The sequence below is a fragment of the Amblyraja radiata genome, chromosome 3 (genome assembly GCF_010909765.2).
Source record: "Amblyraja radiata isolate CabotCenter1 chromosome 3, sAmbRad1.1.pri, whole genome shotgun sequence".
NCBI lineage: Eukaryota > Metazoa > Chordata > Chondrichthyes > Rajiformes > Rajidae > Amblyraja > Amblyraja radiata.
In genome coordinates this window covers 44,755,249-44,761,248 of record NC_045958.1, presented here as the reverse complement: position 1 = coordinate 44,761,248, position 6,000 = coordinate 44,755,249, and positions in this window count along the sequence as shown.

Sequence of the window (6,000 nt, the reverse complement as noted above, 5' to 3'; positions counted from 1 at the left end):
CTCCCTACCCTCGGTACAAGAACTGTTCCAGAGCCGCTGTCTGAAAAAAGCTCTGAGAATAAGGACAAACTGCACCCCCTCCACACACACCTGGATCTCCTGCCATCAGGCAAGAGATACCGTAGCATCAAAGCCCGGACTACAAGACTGCTAAACAGCTTCCTGCCACAAGCTGTGAGGCTGCTAAACAGTCACTGTGTACTCACAGTCACCTGGTTCTGCGGCTTTGCACTGACATTTTAATAACTCTGGCACTGGCCACTCAAATCAGCTGCCCTGGACATTTTAATGACTGGTTTTACTGTATTTTAATGTTGCTGTTTTACCTGCTTTTAAATATTTATACTGTTTCATCAGGGACTGGATTGTTTTTATTGTTATTATGTGTGAAATGTTTTTAAGTTTAATGTGCGATGCGATGATCCGGTATTTTCCCTGGGAAACGTCTTCTCATTTTGCACTGTACAACTGTTGCTTTGCAAGATGACAATAAAGGTTGATTGATTGATTGATTGATGATACAGAATATGCATTCAGGTAGTATGGGATGATTGGGTTAATGTGTGATGAGCATTTGACGGCACTGGATCTATACTCACTGGAGTTTAGAAGGATGAGGGGGATACCTCATTGAAATTTACCGAATAATGAAAGGACTGGATAGAGTGGCTGTTGAGTGGATGTTTCCACTAGCGGAAGAGTCTAGGACCAGAGGGCATGGCCTCAGAATAAAAGAATGTACCTTTAGAAAGATGAGGAGGAATTTCTTTAGTCAGAGGGCGGTGAATCTGTGAATTAATTGCCACGGATGGATGTGGAGGTCAACTCATTGGGTATTTTTAAGGCAGAGATGACAGATTCTTGATTAGTGATGATGTCAAGGGTTATGGGGAGAAGGCAGGAGAATGGGGTTGAGAGGGGAAGATAGAATGGCAGAGTAGACTTGATGGGCCAAATAGCCTCATTCTGCCCCCATGACCTATGACTGTGATTTGTAGTAAGATCTCCATAGGCTGGAATGGAGTGCCCAGAAATGATTGACAATAGACAGTAGGTGCAGGAGTAGGCCATTCGGCCCTTCGAGCCAGCACCACCATTCAATGTGCTCATGGCTGATCATCCCCAATCAGTACCCCGTTCCAGACTTCTTCCCATATCCCCATGACTACGCTATTTTTAAGAGCCCTATCTAGCTCTCTCTTGAAAGCATTCAGAGAACCTGCCTCCACCGCCCTCTGAGGCAGAGAATTCCACAGGCTCACCACTCTCTGTGAGAAAAAGTGTTTCCTCGTCTCCATTCTAAATGGCTTACTCCTTATTCTTAAATTGTGGCCCATGGTTCTGGACTCCCCCAACATCGGGAACATGTTTCCTGCTTCTAGCGTGTCCAAGCCCTTAACAATCTTATATGTTTCAATGAGATATCCTCTCATCCTTCTAAACTTCAGAGTGTACAAGCCCAGCTGCTCCATTTTCTCAGCATGTGACAGTCCCGCCATCCCGGGAATTAACCTTGTAAACCTACATTGCACTCCCTCAATAGCAAGAATGTCCTTCTCAAATTAGGGGACCAAAACTGCACACGATACTCCAGGTGTGGTCTCACTAGGGCTCTGTACAACTGCAAAAGGACCTATTTGCTCCTATATTCGATTCCTCTTGTTATAAAGGCCAACATGCCATTCGCTTTCTTCACTGCCTGCTGTACCTGCATGCTTACTTTCATAGACTGATGTACAAGGACCCCCAGATCCCATTGTACTTCCCCATTTCCCAACTTGACGCCATTTAGATAGTAATCTGCCTTCCTGTTTTTGCTACCAAAGTGGATAACCTCACATTTATCCGCATTAAACGTCATCTGCCATGCATCTGCCCACTCCCCCAACCTGTCCAAGTCACCCTGCATTCTCATAGCATCCTCCTCACAGTTCACACTGCCACCCAGCTTTGTGTCATCTGCAAATTTGTTAATGTTACTTTGAATCCCTTCATCCAAATCATTGATGTATATTGTAAATAGCTGCGGTCCCAGCACTGAACTTTGCGGTACCCCACTAATCACTGCCTGCCATTCTGAAAGGGACCCGTTAATCCCTACTCTTTGTTTCATGTCTGCCAACCACTTCTCTATCCATGTCAGCACTCTACCCCCAATAACATGTGCCCTAATTTTGCCCACTAATCTCCGATGTGGAACCTTATCAAATGCTTTCTGAAAGTTCAGGTACACTACATCCACTGGCTCTCCTTTGTCCATTTTCCTAGTTAAATCTTCAAAAAATTCCAGAAGATTAGTCAAGCATGATCTCCCCTTCGTAAATCCATGCTGACTCAGACCGATCCTGTTATTGCTATCCAAATGTTCGGCTATCTCATCTTTTATAATTGACTCCAGCATCTTCCCCACCACCGATGTCAGGCTAACTGGTCTCTAATTCCCTGTTTTCTCTCTCCAGCCTTTCTTAAAAAGTGGGATAACATTAGCTACCCTCCAATCCACAGGAACTGATCCTGAATCTATAGAACATAGAATAGAATAGAATAGTATAGAATAGCCTTTTATTGTCATCCAGACCGAAGTCTGAACGAAATTTAAGCAGTCATACATACAATACAATACAATAAAAAACAACAATAAACACATATTAACATCCACCACAGTGAGTCCACCCAACATCTCCTCACTGTGATGGAGGCAAAAGTCTTAGGGCTGCAGTCTCTTCCCTCCTCTTCTCCTTCTGCGCTGAGGCGATACCCCCCGGGCGATGTTAAAACCTGTCCTGCGGCTCAAACACCGCGGCCCGGGGTAGTCGAAGCTGCCGCTCACCAGACCTGCTGACGCAGCCGCTGGCCCGCGGCCGAACCCCCGGTCTCAGGCCACCGCCACCAGAACTGCCGTCCCAGCCCCCGGAGCATCGTTCCAGCCCCGAGCCGGATCGCCCTCACGTGAGTACTGCCACCGTCTCAGCCTCGCGCCAGGCCGCCGCTCCTCCCTCAGGCCAGGCCGCCCCGACCGGGCACCGCTCCTCCCTCAGGCTGGGCCGCCCCGACTGGGCGCCGCTCCTCCCTCAGGCTGGGAACGCCGTACCTCCCCGAGCTCGGCTACTCCGACGGGAGCACCGTTCCTTCCTCGGGCCGGCCGTCACAGCCCCTCACGAAAGCCCTGTTCCAGCCCCGAGCCGGGCCGTCCTCACGGGAGCGAGCTCAGGGCGAGTCCTGGCGGGCTCTGCCTCCTGAGCCTCGAGGTCGCCAGCTCCGCCATTAGGCCTCAGCGCAGACGGAGGCAGAGAAGGGGAATACGACAAAAAAGTCGCATTCCCCCGCAGGGAGAGACAGCAAGCCCCGTTTCAAACCCCCCCCCCCCAAAACACAAACTAAAAACCAAAACTAGACTAACCAAAACGAAAATAAACAACCCAAAAAACACAAAACAAACAGGACTGCCGGAGAGCCGCTGCAGCTGCCGGAGAGCCGCTGCAGCTGCCGGAGAGCCGCATTGGAAGATTATCACCAATGCATCCACGATTTCTAGAGCCACTTCCTTAAGTACCCTGGGATGCAGACCATCAGGCCCTGGCAATTTATCAGCCTTCAGTCCTATCAGTCTATCCAACACCATTTCCTGCCTAATGTGGATTTCCTTCAGTTCCTCTGTCACCCCAGATCCTCTGGCCACTACTATATCAGGAAGATTGTTTGTGTCCTCCTTAGTGAAGACAGATCCAAAGTACCTGTTCAACTAATCTGCCATTTCCTTGTTCTCCATAATAAATTCACTTTTTTCGGTCTTCAAGGATCCACCTTTGGTCTTAACCAATTTTTTCCTCTTCACATACCTAAAGAAGCTTTTACAATCCTGCTTTATAATCTTGGCTAGCTTACCTTCGCACCTCATCTTTTCTCCCCGTATTGTCTTACACTGTGTGTGTAAAAATTTACATATTTCGGTAGCGAACCCCCGGGTTAGTGTGTGTGTGTGTGACGTCGCAGGCCACACCTTCCCCCCACAACCGCGTGTTGAGGGGACGGGACCCAATGGGTCCCCCTTGGTCTAGTACTTATTAAAAGTCTGATCTTAGATGTGGATGTGTTTGTTGGTGTGTGTGTTTGTTTGTTTGTGTATAATCACATCTTCTCAAAAAAATGACGCAATAACAGTAAAAATTTTACATATACCGGTAGACATTTTTCCCGTGGAGTCCGAAATCACTTTATCTGAAAATTTCACGTTTTATTTCTCGAGTTATTACTGAAACTTTCACGTTTTATTTCTCGAGTTATTACTGAAAATGTTCAAAAATCTGACCAAACGTTGAATTTAAAATGGTTTTTATTCTTAAAATCATTCCTCACAGCATCGAACACACCTCGATATAAAATTGCTAGACAAGAACACTGACAGGAAGACTCTGAACTTTTCAGCTAAATGGCATCTCACAGCATGTTGCCATCATAGCTCCTGGCAGGACAGGAGGGGGATGATCAATTGGCATTGCAATTGGGGAGGTGCTATTGGGATTATTATTTTTGAACTCCAGTGCTGGGGGAGGCTCACAAGCTATTTGCTGATGAGTGCTCGAATCCAACGGGTTGAGTTGGAGGACCATGCCTCCCGTGGAGGCAACGGGTAGGGGATGGGTGTGTTGTGGGAGGTCTGCACTTGGTCTAGTGATATATAATATTAACTGCTAATGCCAATTACTGTTTTCAAACTGACACTGCATTAGCATAACAACCTTATGGACCTGTCCTACTTAGGCTACTTTTAAGGCGACTACAGGAGACTATGAGGTCGCCAGACTTCAGACTCCAGTTTACCAGCCCCACCAGAGGGGAGAGAACACTTGACCACTGTTACTCGTCAATCAAGAACGCATATCGCTCTGTTCCCCGGGCGGATCCGGGTCTCTCTGATCATTGTCTAGTTCACCTTATTCTGACCTACAGGCAGAAAATAAAATCTGCTAAATCTGTGGTCAGAACAACAAAAAGGTGGACAAGCGAGGGCATTGAGAACCTACAATCCTGCTTTGACTGCACGAATTGGAATGTGTTCTGGGAAGCAACCACAAGCCTCGATGAGTATGCAGACACTGTATCATCATATGTCAGCTTTTGCGAGGACAGTTGCATTCCAACTAGGACCCGGACCTGGTTCAACAGCGACAAGCCCTGGTTTACTGCAGAACTCAGACAGCTCTGACAGTCTAAAGAGGAGGCCTACAGGAGTGGTGATGCAGACCTCTACAGGCAGGCCAAGTACAAGCTGAGAAGGGGAATCTGAGCTGCCAAGGAAAGGTACTGTGAGAAGTTGAGAAGCAAGTTCTCAGCTAGTGACTCTTCTTCAGTTTGGAAGGGCTTGCAAGAAATCATCAGCTACAAGAGGAAAGCCCCCTGCACTTTGGACAATCATCAGCTGACCAACGACCTGAATGAGTTCTACTGCAGGTTTGATAAGCAGAAACGTAACCCTTGTACCCCCTACCCTCCTCCCCAACAAACACAGCCAGACCCCAGTCTGCAAAGAATGGACCCTTCTACACCCAATGCTCCCATTCACCACCACACCTATTTAAAGCAAGACTCCAGTCTGAAAAGACTGAACCCTTTCCCACCCCAACCAACACCTCACCACACTCACAGCCTGACCTCAGTCTGCAATGACTGGACCGTTCTACACCCATTGATCCCCATTCACCACTTCACACATACTTAAAGCAACACTCCAGTCTGAAAAGACTGGACCCTTTCCCACCCCTCTCCAATCACCACTTCATACCCAATTACCCATCCCCTCTATGCTGCACTTCTCCATCATCAATAATAAAAATAGAGGAGGTGCAGAGACTGTTCAGAAGACAGAAAATCCGGAAAGCTCCAGGACTGGACAATGTTTCCCCCTCTACTCTCAAGCTCTGTGCCAAACAACTGACACCGGTCTACGCAGACATTTTCAACCAGTCCCTGCAAACCTGTACTGTCCCTGCCTGCTTCAAA